The following is a 17,500-nucleotide window of genomic DNA, read 5'->3' as shown; positions in this document are numbered from 1 at the left end:
CCAAACCTGAAAAGTATCTTTTCTATAAATCCCTGTATAAAACCCTTGTTCATTCTAGAGACAATAACATCCAGGAACGGTAATTCATTATTAGATTCCTTCTCCAGGGTGAACTTGATGTTCGGGTGTTGGGTGTTAACATACTCTAAAAAGGAGTCGGCATTAAACTCACGCCTAAAAAGAGCAAACGTGTCTTCGACGTAACGTTTATAAAACAAGGGGTTGAAAGAAAGAGGGCAACTATCCAGCGCCTGTTCTTCCAGAGAACTCATAGAGATGTTGGCGAACATCGGACCTAAAGGGGAACCCATTGCCATCCCCTCCACCTGTCTGTATACAATGTTATTAAAAATAAAGGCCGTGTCAAGCACGGCCAATTCTAATTTTTTTCTCTCTCTCTCTCTCTCTCTCCATGTTTAAACAGTACCCTTTTAACTTCCGCCTGGAGGGTAGGTCCTTCTTTTCGTGTCAATGGTGTTTTTTGTATATATTTTAAATGAGATAACATTTTAAATGAGAGAATACTGTGGTGATTTTAGTTATGTATTATTACAAATGTTTTTATGATTAATTATTAAGAGTCAACTCGCTGTATTTCAGCCTTGAAGATGCAACAATGTAGTTGTGAAACGTTGGAATTAGCAATAAACCTTCAATTGTATTGAATGTCTTTCCCTGGACGCCTACAAGTATGATTTCGAGAGCTGCAGCTCCAGTGTTGGAGTATATATATATATATATATATATATATTATATATATATATATATATATATATATATATAATATATATATATATATATATATGCGTGTGTGTGTGTATGTGTGTAATTACGTATATATGTATATTAGTAAATAATGACTCTACGTCGAGACTGGCCATGTATATTTACTAATATCCCTGTTGGAGATACTATTTAATTGATCCTTAACAAGCTGTTTCCGGTTCCTGATTATACTTTTGATAATTTTAATCGCATGCATTTTAAATCTTTACTTGAACTCGCAGTGCATGAAACTGCTTTCAATTTTAATGGTAAATTATTTAAACAAGCAGAGGGCATGGCCATGGGTTCTCCCCTTGGCCCTACATTTGATAATATCTTCATGTGCTCCCTGGAGGAGCAAATGCTCTATAATGTCCCATTAAGATTCTACCCCCTTTTTTATTCTAGGTTTGTTTAAAAGTGAATATGAAGCTGACCTCATCGAAGAATATGCCAATGCAATACACCCGAGCATAAAGTTTACAATTGAGAAAGAGTATAACGACCGTCTACCACTCATGGACGGTTTAGTTTTCAGACAAAACGACCGCTCTAATACCACTATTTTTAGGAAGAAAACTTTTATTGGACTGGTACCAACTTTTATAGCTCATGTTATATGAATTTTAAGTCCAACTCCGTTTCTACCCTTCTCCACCGAGCACTTGTCCTTACGTCGAACTGGGTCCTTTTCCATAATGAAATTACATTTTTAATTGACTTTTTTTTTTTTTCTTTTTTTTACAATAACTGTTTCCCTGCTAAGCTGGTTTATAGGAAATTACATCAACTCCTGAACAAACATTTCATTGCTAAACCAAAAGGTTTAACTATCCCAGAAATGGAGTTTTATGCATGCTTTTCGTTTACCTATGACCTCAAATTTCACAAAAAGTTCACAGAAATAATTCAGGCACATTTTCATGCCATAGACGTTAAATTATTTCCTAAGATCCCTTTTAACATCGGTTCACTCTTTACCTCGAAGGAGCGTTTATTGCCTTATGTGTCCGCTGGCGTTATTTATAAATACACTTGCCCTGAATGTCAAACAGACTCCTTAAGGTGCGTATCGACTCTCATCCTGGCGTAAGCCTCCGTACTGGCAGCAAAATTGCAAACCCGGAACATTCCAATATTAGAAACGACTCCAAAATCTGTAGAACACATATCGATAATAGAGACTTCTGCATTTTAAGCCATACCACCAACCCTCAAGTCCTTGTTATTATGGAATCACTCTTTATTAAACAGCTTGCTCCGTCGTTGAACACTCATACGTCCTCCGCCTTTCTTTATCTGTCTTGATTTGTACTGTTTATTTATGTTTTTATGTTTGCGTTTAGTTTAACGCTGTCACTCCTCTTGGTCGGTCTTTAACCTTTTGTTCTGTAACTGTCCACTGCTGCTTTCAACTTTTGTTTATTTTTATTTATTTTATGTTCATTTATTTTTCATTTTAAATGTATGTCCTTTTTAAATTTTAATTCCTTTTTACTTTCATGTGTATATTTCGTACACTTTGTAAGAATAATTTTTAGCTTTTACATTTCTGTATTTTTAATTTTTAGCTTTGTTTTTACAATTAATTAGGAATTTTATTTTTCATTTTAACAACCCTGATGTTGTAATTGATTGCATGATTACGAAACGTCGCAATAAAGACAACCTGTACATCTGTGTGTGTCCTCTTCCCCTTATTGATGATTTTTAATATGGATTGACTTCTGACGCCTTACACTAAAATATACATAAATACACACACACACAAACACACACACATATGCCTGTATACATATTATTTTGTTAGAAGTTATAGGGTTTTTGTATGTATGTATCTAAAATGTATGTATGTGTACGTACAAAAAGGAAAAGATTAAATAAAAAAGAACAGAGCCATATGCGGAGCTTTTATCGGGTATCTTGTAATGTCAACAGCGTTAATTATAAATTATTTGCAGTTCCATGGAAAAGATAATCAAATATCAGAACAACAGAAAGAAAGGCCTGCACTGAATCTTGTGCTGCTGAACGCATTCTGGTATTCCAAAGCACATAGTTAGATTCAGTTCTTTTAAGAAGAGAAAAGCTGAGCAAAGCTTTAAACAATTTGATAGCAATAGAGAAGTTCTTACGACAATGGATGGAAGGATTAAAAAGTTACTCTCACTATGGATTACCTGGCCACAGCAGGTTTCCCCGAGGATAGACAAGTTTAGGATTTCCGTCTGTTGAAAGAGAAGGCAACAGCAGGAATGTTATTCGGGTTTTGTGCCTCATAAGTTTCAAAGATGCAAGAATACAATTGTTCCAATGAACAGCGAATATTACGGGAGAACATTCGATAAGGTTAAATTCAAAGGGCCAGAAATATTAAAATCACCGAGAGAGTATATGGTTAAAAAACGAAAGAAAGGATGGCCATACCTCTAGCAGTGTAAAATAATAAAGGAAACATGATTAGCAACAGGAGACTCCTTTAACTGGATGAACGATGGACAGAAAAGGTCGGACCAATGAAGAGACAGTTACTAAAGATAAAACCTTACCGACGATGAGTCACTAAGTAAATTAAAGTTAAAGGCATTATATAACTATTACAACGTACAGGTATACGGACAAACCCATACACACACACACACTCACTGATATATATATAATATATAATATATATATATATATATATTATTTATATATATATATATATATATATATATATATATATATATATATATATATATATATATATATATATATATATATATATATATGAGTGTGTGTGTTTACGCCCGTACATTGCAAGTTTCTTGACCATTTCAAGGCCTGCGGTGCATAGGTTTTCTTAAATATCTTTTTAAATATCAACTGTATCTTCTTACAATTTTGGCCCAACATGTTTTAGACCTTCCGCTAATGTATGGCAATATAACTAAGTATCGAAAATTATTAGTAATGGCACTTTACTCTTGAACATTTCCAATTTTCTTTGCATTTGACTGAGACTTTCGGACACCGTTAGGAAAGACGGCCCGCCCACTTCTTTCTCTCCCTGTTAACAAAATATGAATGAAAGTGTACCGTACTACAGTTATGACGTATAGTATTTTACATTTTTAAATCCCTTTATGGATTACTGTTTTATGTATCCAAATTAGTTTATGCAATAAAGTTTATTTGTTTTTCATTATTTTGGGAGATTATTATGACCTCTTGGTTTATTTAGAGTATATATATACTGGAAATATACCCGCTGAAAATTAGATGGCAGTGGTTACAAGCTGTTCGGGTATGTTTATATTGTCGTCCGGCTTCCACCTGCCCATCCTGAACTCAATGCCATCGAGCAGGTATGGGCACATATGAAGCTATATGTACGTTCATCATTACGGCATTTCACCAGGGCTGACCTAAAGACCAGATTGGAGGAAGCAAGGCTTGCTGTCACTAAACAGGTGTGGGAAGGAGCTGTCCAACGAAGTCAAGCTTTAGAGAACGAATACTGGCTTACTGACAACATCTACGTCGCTAGTGATGACGAGGACGATCTGTTTTTAGACAGTGATGGGGAGTGAGCTGAAATATCCTTATACGTGTGTATATATAGTCCTGTAATTAATAAGTTTTGATATGTTTATCCACCAGTTTTTTTTATTTTGTATGTCCATGCTGTTTTCATGGTTACTGCAAAAATTTGCTTCAAAATCTGTAAAATTTCTGTATATATTGTACATACTTTATTGGATATATATAATAAAATAATGTATATAGCGATCTTACTTTTAAATAAACTATGATCTCTCTTCTTACCTGTCATTAGAACAGTCATTTACCTTCTCCATTGCTGCCTGCTCTTGTCACATCTTCTGCCATTCCTATTCATTTATCTCGTTCAGCTTTTTTAAACTACTGCCATTTTGATGAAAATTGCTGACTTTTCATTTTGAGTTAATTCGTTCTCCAGTACCCCTGAATCTTGATTTTCACCGAAAAAGGGACTGTAGAAATATGGCATTACTTACGATACCAGTTTGTTTCGTAATAATGTGTTCTGTCATTCCATGCGCGAGAACAGAAATAGAAATATAGATACCATAAGTTTCTTGTTTGAACACTTTAATATTCGAAACATTAACGATATAAATAGGAATAACATTAACATAAACTTTCCGTGTTCAGGTCGTTATATTATTTATTTTTCAAGTGAAAAAAATGTACCATGTTGAAAATTAATTCCATGTCCGACAAAAGTGGATTTTCTAAAAATGCTAATATTCAAAATGTAGTTCCTGTTTACTTTGGTGCTGGTAAATCACAAAAGTTAAGAATATTATTTCATTTACGTTTTATACCAAACTAAGTACAAAAAATTTTAGCTAATTAAATCATAGAACCATTCTATTTAATTTAAATGCCTAGAAATGAGAAATGCGTCAGCAAACCTGTAATAAATGGCCTGTTGAGCTCCAGGAAGCACTCATCAAGCCACCTCATTTCATGAAAACAGAAATATGTTAGCCACCGGGACTGAAAGTGAAGCTCCCACTGCGAGAACCTCATATTGTTGGCATTGGAAATAATTCGATTAAAAAGTGACTATTATTTATGAATAAGTAAAGAAGCAATTTAGAAGTATTTCTTGAATTGTTTCTCACCTGATTATTGTTATTGTCAAAAGATTAGAAGTATACCAGTAAAAGTATTTCCATACAAGATTTCAACATTTACTTGTGAGACATATATATAGTATATATATATATATATATATATATATATATATATATATTATATATATATATATATATATATATATATATATATATATATATATGTATATATATATATAAAAGGTTTTTGCCACGAAGGAAAAAAATGAAAAAGCGAGTTAGCCGAATACTTTCGGTCCTATTCGGCTAACTCGCTTTTTCATTTTTTTTCCTTCGTGGCAAAAAAACCTTTATTTATACATAGCATCACGTTTTATATACTTCGTGATCAAGTTATTCATATATATGTGTGTGTGTGTGTGCGTGTACATACCCACGCACACGAGCACGGGCACACACACACAACATATGTATATATATAAATGACCCACAAGTTAATGTTAAAATACTATTATGAAATTAGTTTTGCAAATATCGTTTCCAACTCTCTAACATTAACAATGATTAGGTGAGAGACATCTCAAGAAATACTTTTAAAATACTTCCTAACCTACTCATAGTGTGGACCAACGTTATTTTGTTCTAGAGTATGCTGTATAAACTTGCAGAACGGTGTTACCGCACAATATCGGCTCTCTCTATTAATACTATACTTTTTTTTGCGTTAATGTGGAAATCATCTCACGTTAAGTTTCGGATGCATCCTTGAAATGGCTGAATGACGAGAGTAAATTCAAGCGGGGAATGCATTTCTTTGCATTAAGTAATAATATAAAACAGATCCTTGTGTAGATCTAATTTATAAAAAATAAACATACTGTATTATGTAATATTCTGCGATAAAGTACATTTAAAGAAAATTGTATATTATATAAATAATCAAACTTTTTATATAAAGCTATGTAATTGATATATCTTGATAACTTACTGTATAAATATATAACTTGTTTGTTTGTGTATTATCCTTGGATAAATGAGGAGAGTGAAGTTATCATGAAAACTAGGAATGCATGGAACGCATAAAAGCTCTCCTTCTCTTCATTTCCTTTATACTACTTACGGGATCTAAAAAATGTACGATGCGCATTATCGCTATGGATATGTTGTTCTCAGCATGTCATAAAATACACTGAAAGACTCTTTCAGTACAACGCCCCCCCCCCCCCCTCCCCCCCCCCCCCCCCAAAAAAACCTCCTCTCTAACAGCGCCCCCCCCCCCCCTCTCTCTCTCTCTCTCTCTCTCTCTCTCTCTCCTCTCTCTCTCTCTCTTGCATAATGGTAGTTCTGTGATGGGATTGCACTGGCATTAAATAAAAAAAATCTGTTAATAATCTTTTTCTGTAGTTATGGAAGATAATCTTAAACTACGGTGTTATGACAGTGACAAGACGAAATATCCTAAAAGTCATTCTGTCTGCTAAGTCTGAAATAAACATGAAAAGAGACTCATTGCTTGACACTCGGACCTCCATGGTAGTACTGATCAGGGACATTGGGGAAGGTTACCCCTTCTTGATTACCTCTCTCACTGGCATGTGGCACTGGTTGGTTACTTAATTAAGTTGGTACCTGTCTCTTTAGTTGTTATTTGGGGTCCTTACGTTGCTTTCTGTTATTCTGTAAATGGTGGTTTGTCTAGGTGTTGGTATGGTCTCACATTCTCTCTCTCTCTCTCTCTCTCTCTCTCTCTCTCTCTCTCTCTCTCTCTCTCTCTCTCGTTGGTATCAAAACCAACTGATTTCTTACATTTCTCCTAAATACCAGGACAAATTTACGGTATATGTGAATGTCTTTTTTCTAGGATTTAAGACTTTAAGACGTTCGGCACGAACGTCTGGTGCCTAGTCTATAATTTTCATGTCATAACCAATTTTTCTCTTTCTGATCTTCCGATGGGCTCATAACTGAACATGGTATCTTGACCTTAACTTACGTGAGATAAACTCGAGTTTAGTACTCTTATCCCAATGAATGAATTGTTACATCCATCTACCAGACATTTAAATTCACAAAAGAATTTACTATTCTTCATTTCACCGAATGGGGACGCTGGGTTATTTTTCAATGTGATCCTTGTCGGTTTTCTATTTCCATAGTAAATGATCAGCTCGTTTTCCTTACCTATTGCAGAATTATCACCTTTTAATTTTTGTAACCTCACTTTCTAGGTGCATACGGTTCCAGAAATAAAGTTGATTATACAAATCTATTATCTTCATTGTTGCAGGTTTCCTAATGTAATTTTTTTTACTTTATTTCTGGTTTGTTGTTCACAATTTAACCTAAAAAACAACTCCTAAAGAGTATCTACATCTGTTAGTCAATCTCCTTAGTCGTGTCCCCTGAAGTCAGATTAGCTACAACTGACATGTATTGATGGGATCCGCATTATGAGATGTGTTTGCCAACTTCAAAGTCAGCATCGTTAAGGAGAGGTCTTTCAGTATGATACCCTGCTCACCCCTATACTTACCTTCCATACCAAAGTCATGTGAATGACACCTATGAGTCAGTGCTGAAGGGAAACCTAGAAACCATACTGAAAAGAAAGCACCAATGGTAGTACGTATCCCTTTCCTGGGTGTGCACATAAAACATAGCTGGTGGGATAAGCCACGACAGTTTTCAGAAAACCAATAAATCCATGTCTGCCTCAAAGTATGATGCAATTGCCTAGATAGATACCGGAAGCCTGTGTTGGCTATTTTCATACATCATGCTCTGGTGGATTTTCATCTATTTGGCCCTTGGGCAATATTATATTTATGACACCACTGCAAACTAAGGTGTTGGTGAGGTACTGGTGTGAATACTCATAACTAATGGCCTTTCAAATGAAATGCTTGAAAAGCAAATCAGACTTAAAGTAAAGAAAAGAGAACATGTCGATGGAAACACCACTAACGAGAAAGAGCGCCAACAACATAAGGAGGAAGATAGCCAATATCCTGAAATCAAATGCCGTCGAAAAATAGAGCAATAAAAAGAGAAGAATTAGTAACTGAGTGTTGTTCTGTACACCAACGAGAGAGAGAGAGAGAGAGAGAGAGAGAGAGAGAGAGAGAGAGAGAGAGAAGACAAATAAAGACAAATAACTAGCCCCATTACCCGCATCACACAGGTTGGGGGCGCACTAGTAGAAATGTAGACTACTTCCAAGTTCAGTACTACCAGTGAACCCCCGGAATTTGAGGATGTGAACTTTATGGCTAAAACATCCGGTATCATAGCTGACCAATGACAACCAGACTTTTGTTTACCTTAAAACAGCCTATTATATATCAAACAATTTGTTTTTATTTATTTTCTCTTTAACTAACCACCCATGTGAATGAAAGAGTTGACCACTTAAAAAAAATAGCTTTACGTCTTTCCATATTCTACAGAATCTCTCTCTCTCTCTCTCTCTCTCTCTCTCTCTCTCTCTCTTCTGTCTGATAAGGAGAGATAAAAATCGACTAAATTCCTTTGGACAACAGTTTTTCTTTAAAAATTTGCTCTCAAAGAAAAAACCCTTCTAAATTAGACCCACACGCAAACCTGGAGATTTACCAATCAGACATGAAGAAAAAGGAAAGGAAAGCCATCAATGGTTGTCTCAATATCTTAGAGACTATACAAACCTTAATAAGATATTTTGCAGAGGGATCCTGTCTCCAAATTACAAGAAAGGTAGGCAATGATGTTTTCTTCTCTCTTCTGGATTCTCGCATACAACCGACTGTATGGTATACCACTGCAGTTTGCGGAAAACAAACGAATTTGGCTTTTGACAAAATAAATTAATAAGTGCTCAAACAGATGAAGAAATCTGCGATAGAAACTTTCATCAGTCTTACCCTTACAAATTTTCCACTTAGAGGGTACATCAAAGTGGTTTTATGGTGCCAATTCAGACACTCGTGAATAGTGGTTTAGTGGTTTCTCAAACAAACAGGTAGAACTGCGCGCCAGAAATAAAGTAAAAAATAAATCAATCAATAAAAAGGCCTACTAATAATACTTCCATTAATAAAGAGACTAGAAAAGGCACAATCAACCTCTATCATTGGATCCACATACCCCGAAAACCCCTAAACGATGTCAAGGCTACGAAAACGATAAAATATAATCTTGCTTAGCTAAAAGTTTGGAGAATCCAATTCCAGAGAGAAAGAGAAATAGAGAAAATATACCGTCATAGTGCCACCAGCATTTCAGGTATAAAAACAAACAACCTAAGAAGTTGCATACAAAATCGGCGAAGTCAAACACCAATGAAAGATACAAGGAAAGAGCTGCAAGTAACCAACCGGCACCGCAAGCCAATGAATAACTAATCCCACACCGGAAAGCCATTACACCAGTCACGCCAATATGGGCCATACCAGAAAACCCTCACAACTTCCCAGATCAATACTACCGAGATCTCATCGTCTTTGGATTCGAGCTTCGGAGTAAAAACATCCGGCGTCGCAATTGATTTATAACTATTTGACTCGCCAGATTTCCGCTAACTTTAAACCCGCTTTCCTGCTACATATAACTGTTCACCTTTGCTTTTTTACTTACTCATTACGTAGAAGACCGCCTGTCCCCCTACCGTAATGTAAAAGTTAAGAACAAAATGAAGACAACATTATAAGTGTCCATGTCCATAGGACTTATGCTGCTTATCAGAAAATACAATAACAATAAAAACTGAAACTAATGGAATTTCAATTATTTTCGATAACATTGCCTTTAAAGATTTATTTTGTTAGTTCTAATATAAGTACAGGAAATTCCTCAAGACGATTGAATGAAAATGACGTTTAAAGAAAATGCGTTAGTAAGTGTGAAACCTGTCTTTGTTAAATTAAAAATGTATGTATGTAACTCAGATTGCCTGAACTATAAAATCTTATATAGTATGTGTGTGTGTGGGTATATGTTTATTAATATGAAGTGCGAACACTTTTAGAGGAGTACTTAAAGAAAGGAAAATAAATAGGAAGTTATATAAAAAAAGAGATGAGGTAAATGGGATAACAAAAGGAAACTCAGCAAAACGAATCTTAAAAAAGGAGGATATTCTTATAATTATATAGGGAAAGGCAGTAGATAAATCACTGATATATGATTATTTCTTGGAAAATTAAATTATCTAAAATTCTTTTAATATCATATTTAAAGGAGACTGTCGGTAAAAAATTATAAGAAAAACATATCGCTAGTCAAAAGAATATTGAACTAGCCATGGTATACTTTAGGTTGCTTTAATACCATGTATTACTTTTCACATTTCGAATGAAAATATACACGAGATTATGTTAGAAGTCATAAATATGATCCTTTTTTAATCCTAAAAAACAACATATTTTCCAGGAAGTCGTGAGGAAACTGTTTAATCCGTGATTATATTTTTTCAGTAAAGCAGATACGTGTCCAACATAAAATTTACCAGTAAAAAAAAAAAAAAAAAAAAAAAAAAAAGAAAAAAAAAAAAAAGGAAAAAAATTACGATTACAGCAAAAAGCAAATTATAAATTTATCTGACCTTTCCAAAGTCAGAAACAAATTAAGAAAGGAAAAATCATTACATAGAAAATTTGCTACGTTTTTTCAAGACATTCATTTTTCCCTCCAGTTTACCGATAATCTTTCATACTAAAAAATTTGGCAAAATTATTTTTATCATCATAAACGTTAACATTAAGAAAACTCATCTTGTCCATGATATATATATATATATATAACATAATATATTATATATATATATATATATATATATATATATATATATATATATATATATATATATATATATATATATTATCCAAAAAATATCTAGACTTCACAGTGTTCTGGCTGATATCACTCACGAAGTGTATAAAAGATTTAGTATAGGTGGTTTGTTGTTTGAGGATAAAATTTGGCGAATTTACCCCCTTCAAAGACTTTCTTTTAAATCAATGGAGAGTAGCAAGTGATGTATACCAAGGTCTATAAAGATAGTATTAGCGTTGCTGTATATTTGGAAAAATGGACAGCTTAGTATCAGAAGTGTTATTAGAGTGACATATAGTTGATTAAATAATCACTTTTTTTCTTCCAATAGCCATCATCTAAGGTGGTTATAGTAATCAAGGACAAGAATATTAATAAAAAGACTTCTGCTAGGTGATATCTTTCTTTTGAGTAGAAGGAAATATTAGAGAATTCTTTTGAATGGCAGTAACAGTAAACTAAAGTGGCCAACCAGGTGATTGTTTATACTATTGTGTGAGTATCACGAGTCGGTTAGTATAACTCACGAAAGAAAGGTCCCTGAAGAATAGGCAAAGAAAAATTTTTATATATAATGAGTTTGCTTGTAGCCAATGTAAATTGATCTCAGTCGAGGCAAGTGATTTCGTATAATCTTGCGTCTTTAGACCCTGAGGTTTTTGGACGTTAATCAGGGGTTTAGCTAAGGTACTTGGGTAGGTAAAAGCAAAAGGGTTAGAGTTTCCGAGTGTCTGTGTCAACGGCTCAATCCTGCCCAAGTGTGTGTGGTTTTTTTTTTCTTCTTCTTATTTGTTAGGCATCTCTCTCATCTTGTTTTGAGGGGGGGCAGTAGAAAAGACAAAAACACAAACAAATCATTGAACTACGGGAAAAATTTAAAATCACTAACCCAGAACTATCTTACTTTTGTGTCCTTCCCAAAACTCACAAAGATGATGTTCCATTCAGACACATTATGTAATAATTACATTAGTATCACATATTTTCCACATATGTAAGTAAGCCCATGACCCAAGGGGTCACTAGCAAGATAGGAGTGTGATATGACCCACAAACAGGACACAAGCTAAACGCTGCCGTGTTATGTTTGCGACGCCCTGGTTTGCATTTGCCTGTGTAATCAAACTGCTGACCTATCACCCGCAGAGACAACACGTGACTTCCTAGTCACATGTTCGTCTGTCTGTATGTTATGTATGCTGAGATAATCTTTGTTCTACTATCTTTGTGAAAGACTTTGTAACTTGAGATCTCTACTTTTCTTCATCGAGACAGGTTTTCTGAAACAAATTCTTCCTCTACTCCAGAGATGTAGTTCTTAATAAATTGTTAAGTTTGTTAACTCAGAGTTTGAGTCTTCGCCTCTATACTCAAGGAAGATACTAATGGGAACTTAGAAAATCTCTTTGCATCGATGTCACTCCAACGAGCATGGGAAGTAGACAACAGATACTTGTGTATGACAGTCGCAGGGAATAACCTCAAACGGGACGCCTTCCTATACATAGGCAAAACCCGTACATTTATCTCTTGTGCCGGAACTTTCAATTATAAAATTTCTAATTGGTTAGCTGGCCTCCTTTCCTTTTCTTAGGCACATTTTCTCCCAGTTATATTAAATATTCTGAAGTTTTCTGTCAAAAATGGAGACGTCATATACCACTACACACCATAAAACATTTAAGCCTAGAAGTAGGTTGCCTATTCACTAAAGTTCTAGTTCAGGACGTTCTACAATTTTCTAGGGAAAATTTAATCCCTTATTCAGATAATTTCTCATTGTCCCTAGATGAAATAATAAAGTTAGTTGAATTATGTTTTTATAATAATGTCTTTTCATTCGGGGTGTCATTCTATAAATAAAAATTCGGGTGCATAGAGGGTAGCTCTTTAATTCCTGTTTCAAATAATCGGTGCATGGAATATTTAAAAACTACAATAACAAATGCAATAAAACCTGAGGACATGCTGAAGATGAGATATGTAGATGATATCATAACATTTTGGGATAATAGGTGGGGTGATTTCAACGAATTTATTTCAAAATTTAATGCATTAATGTCCAGCATGAAATTTAAAGTTGAATGGGAAACACAACAAAATTCCTTTTCTGGATGTTTTTATAATTAGAGAAACGACAGAATACAAATTTACCATATACAGATAACCAATATTTTCACTTTCTTGAATTCATTATTTTGGTTATCATAAAACTTCTATCAAAATTGGTGTAGCCAGCAATTTATTCTTAAGGGCCTTCCGGATTTGTTTGCCGAAACTCCTGGAAAAGGAAATTAAACCACACTGTAAGCAGCTATTATATTTAAAGTACCTTGACCATATAATTGAAAAGTGCAGGATTAAGATGCTGACAAAGAGAGTCAGAAACTCGAACCCTTTTGCTTTTACCTACACAAATACCTTAGCTAAATCAATGAATAACATCAAATAAGAGCCACTCCCCAAAGACAAAAGAGTATATGAAATCCCTTGCCTTGACTGTGATCAATTTTACATTGGCTTTACAGGAAAATAACTTCAGTAAAGATTAATACTACATAAACTTTCAGTTAGGTATGGACAACAGGCCTCAGCTATTTTCAACCACATAAATAACCATAATCACAGAATAAAATGGAATTTGTCATATATGATTTATAGCAGCAATTGTTGGTTCAAAAGTCAGATGGTAAATTCAGCTTTGATTAAAGAAATAAACACAATGAATATCTCACAGGATTCATGGGTTTCAGATATAATAGACAAAATATTTTTCTAAAAAAGCGATTAAGAATTTTATAGAGAAATTGTCAACTGCGGTGACTTAACAGCTGACATGTGACCTCTTGATATAAATACCACTTTTTCTTTAACTTTTCTCATTCATCTCCTACCTGAAGAGAGAGACAAAACTTAAAGAATGGCCCCATAGCTGATGTCATAAAAAGTCTCAATGCAAAAATTTAAGTTATACAAAAAGATTGCCAGTCTATAAAAGAGAAAGTGACAATGATTGGCTCATCATAGCCTTACATGTATGCATTAATCAAAACTCATAAAAGATTTTCCTATAGTTCAACCGGTTCTATTAGTTATAAATTGTCTAAATATTTAGTTAAATTACTATTACCCTTCTTAGGTACTATTTCAAACTCTTATTTACAAAATTCTTTTAATTTCTGTTCGTAACTGCTCATCTTGAATTATCCAATACAGATAAACTAACTAGTTTTCATGTGACATCTTTATTCACTATAGTGCCTATTGATGACTTACATCTATATCTATCATAACATTTTATATTTTGTGACAAAGTGCCAAGTATCTGATTACTACGTACACTTACCAATCATAAAACAGTTACCTCACAACATCCAGACACTTGAACCTTCATCATAGATGAAATACGATTGTATATTCTAAAGGTAACAGTGACCCCTAAAAAACTTATAAATCAGACTAATTTCATTAAAACAGGAGTGAGGTAATCTTATAAGTAATCAAAATGATTAAAAGGCATCACTTCGTCAGCAACTTTTAAAAGTTGTATTTCCATGGTTCTAACTCACCTCAACAAAGATGGAAGGGAACAGCTCAATTACCCTTGTATATTTCCATGTAAACAAAATTAAATATACTGGCTAAAAAATCACTCATAAAAATTTCAAATACAAATTTTTTTTATTAAATTCAAAATTTATAAGTGAAATTCACAATCTCAGGGAAATTTAATATTATTCGAAAGCAAAACAAAGTTTAATTATTTTTCGAATTAGTTATTTAGCAGAATTAAATCAAAATTGATTTAACACAAAAATCAAGAAAACTGATTAATCCAAAAAAATTAATTATTCAAGTAAAATTGAAACTATTAAGCAAAAATTTGAATTTGAAAAGAATTCTAAGTAAATGTAAATTTATTTACAAGTGTTAAATTGAATTAAATATGCTCTGGTTTACTAATGACCGCAATTAAGTTAATCAAACAAATTGTAAAAACAAAACTAAGCACATATCAGAATCTTTTAAAACGATAAATAGAGAATGTGGGATACAATTATAAATAACATTTATTATTACACGATTAAAAAAAAATAAAAGTCTCCTAAAATAAAAGATATGATTATAGATGTTTCTATAATGAAATAAATGTTTTCTCTTCCGTGAGTGACGTCACAAATCTTTCCATTTCATATGAAAGGTACTTATGAGCTAACAAATTCTCTTTTTAACAAATTTAGAGGTATAAGAGTTCATTTATCAGTAATATTAGATAGTTTTAATACAAGAGAATTATTTGTTATTAAGATGAGATGAAAGATATCAGACGTATGTGAAACGTTTAGGCAGAATCCTTCTAGAAGCTTCTTTAATGAATTAAGTTTACCAAAAAATGGTGAAATCTTCACGTTGTGAAGTCGTGTACATTGTATGCCAAAACAAAACAGAGAACTCGAGCGCCTCTTATCTCGAGTGATGACAGCAATTTCCTGCTTCAAATGGACTATGCTAATTTCTCTCACTTTTCACATTCTACATTATACTTAACTTCAAATTACAATATTGTGAATTCTGAACACACATTACTGAACATACTAACACTAAGCAAACTACTACTGAATCTGAAACATTGCAAACACTTTTACAGCATTTCATATTTACTGAGAGGAGATATGCATTGCGAGAAGCAACAGCATAAGAATTTATATAATTTAGAATTACTTACCAATGTCATTATTAAATTGATACCCCTTTGTATAAAAAATAGTAAATTCACCTTCAATGGTAATTTCTATGAAAAAATATTTCGTATGGATATGGGAAACCCTCTTTCACCCCTTTTTTCTAATATCTACATAGAATATTTTTAGACTAGGCTAATTCTAAGGAATGTATCCTCTAAGGTTTTCTGGGTAAGATATGTATATGATTTTTTTTTTTGTATTATAAAAGACAATGTAAATATACTTGATTTCCTAAATACAATTAATATTCTTGTACGTTCCATAAATTTCACAATAGAATATGAAGAAAATAATTCTAGATGTCTTACTTATCAGATATAATACTAATTTTTATTTTAAAGTATACAGGAAACAAACAATATACTTATTCTAATTCAAGCCATGCTAAACAAAATAAGATATCAACATTTAGTAGTACGTATCTTAGACCACTTAGAATTTGTAGTCTTGAAATCTTGGACGATGAGTTTAAAATTATTGACAAGATAGGAGATTCATTGTTATCCTTCTTATTTTTTTAAACTGTTAGAATTAAGAAAAGAAGATATAATGCAGAACTTAAGAATATTCTCTGTCTACCTTTTCACCACAACTTCATATCCGTAATACCAATTCTAAAAGCTGTTAATATTAATTTAGTATTTAGATATAACAATATTTTAAGAAATATACTAACTAAGAATAGTCCATTAAATTCAAACACTATTGTATACAGTAACCCTTGTAAAGAGTGTAATAAGATCTATATTGGCCAGACATCAAAAGAATTAAAAGAGATGTTCCCAACACAAATATGCTCTTTCAACATGCCTGACAAACAATTGCATTTCATCATTGGCTTAAGACAGGCCATGTCAATAACTGGGATAATTCATCTATAATCTGAAAGGCCAACGATAATTTGAAAATAAATCTTCCGGAAAATGCAGTCTTTGAAGCCACCGGTACCAGAAATGCTAACCTTCGGGCTGGTTTACCTCTTGGTCATCTTTCCCTGTCCTTTCTGTTTGGAGAACATGCTTCTCGAATCAAGAAACTGTAACTCCGCCCACCACTACTTAATTTTGTATATAAAGCTCTATAAACTGTTTTTACACGGGAATCTGAAATTTTGATATTTTATATTTTTTAGGACTTGAAAATGAACGAAGTGTTGTTTGAAACGTTGTTTGAAGATTAAGACTGCAGCACATTAAAGATTTTTGAATTAGATGTTTTGACTCGTCCTCGCCCTCCAGTTTATGTATATATATATATAACTATAGATATATATATATATATATATATATATATATATATATATATATATATATATATATATATGTATATATATATTATATTATTATATATATATATATAATATATATATATATATATATATATACATACACACACACACATGTATATATATATATATATATATATATATATATATATATATATATATATATATATATATATATATATATATATATATATATATATATATATATATACATATATATATACATATATATATATATATATATATATATATATATATATATGTATATATATATATATATATATATATATATA

This window comes from Macrobrachium nipponense, chromosome 11 (assembly GCF_015104395.2).
Source record: "Macrobrachium nipponense isolate FS-2020 chromosome 11, ASM1510439v2, whole genome shotgun sequence".
NCBI classification, from domain to species: Eukaryota; Metazoa; Arthropoda; class Malacostraca; order Decapoda; family Palaemonidae; genus Macrobrachium; species Macrobrachium nipponense.
The sequence above is the reverse complement of the archived record's forward strand: the minus strand, read 5'-3'. Positions refer to the sequence as shown.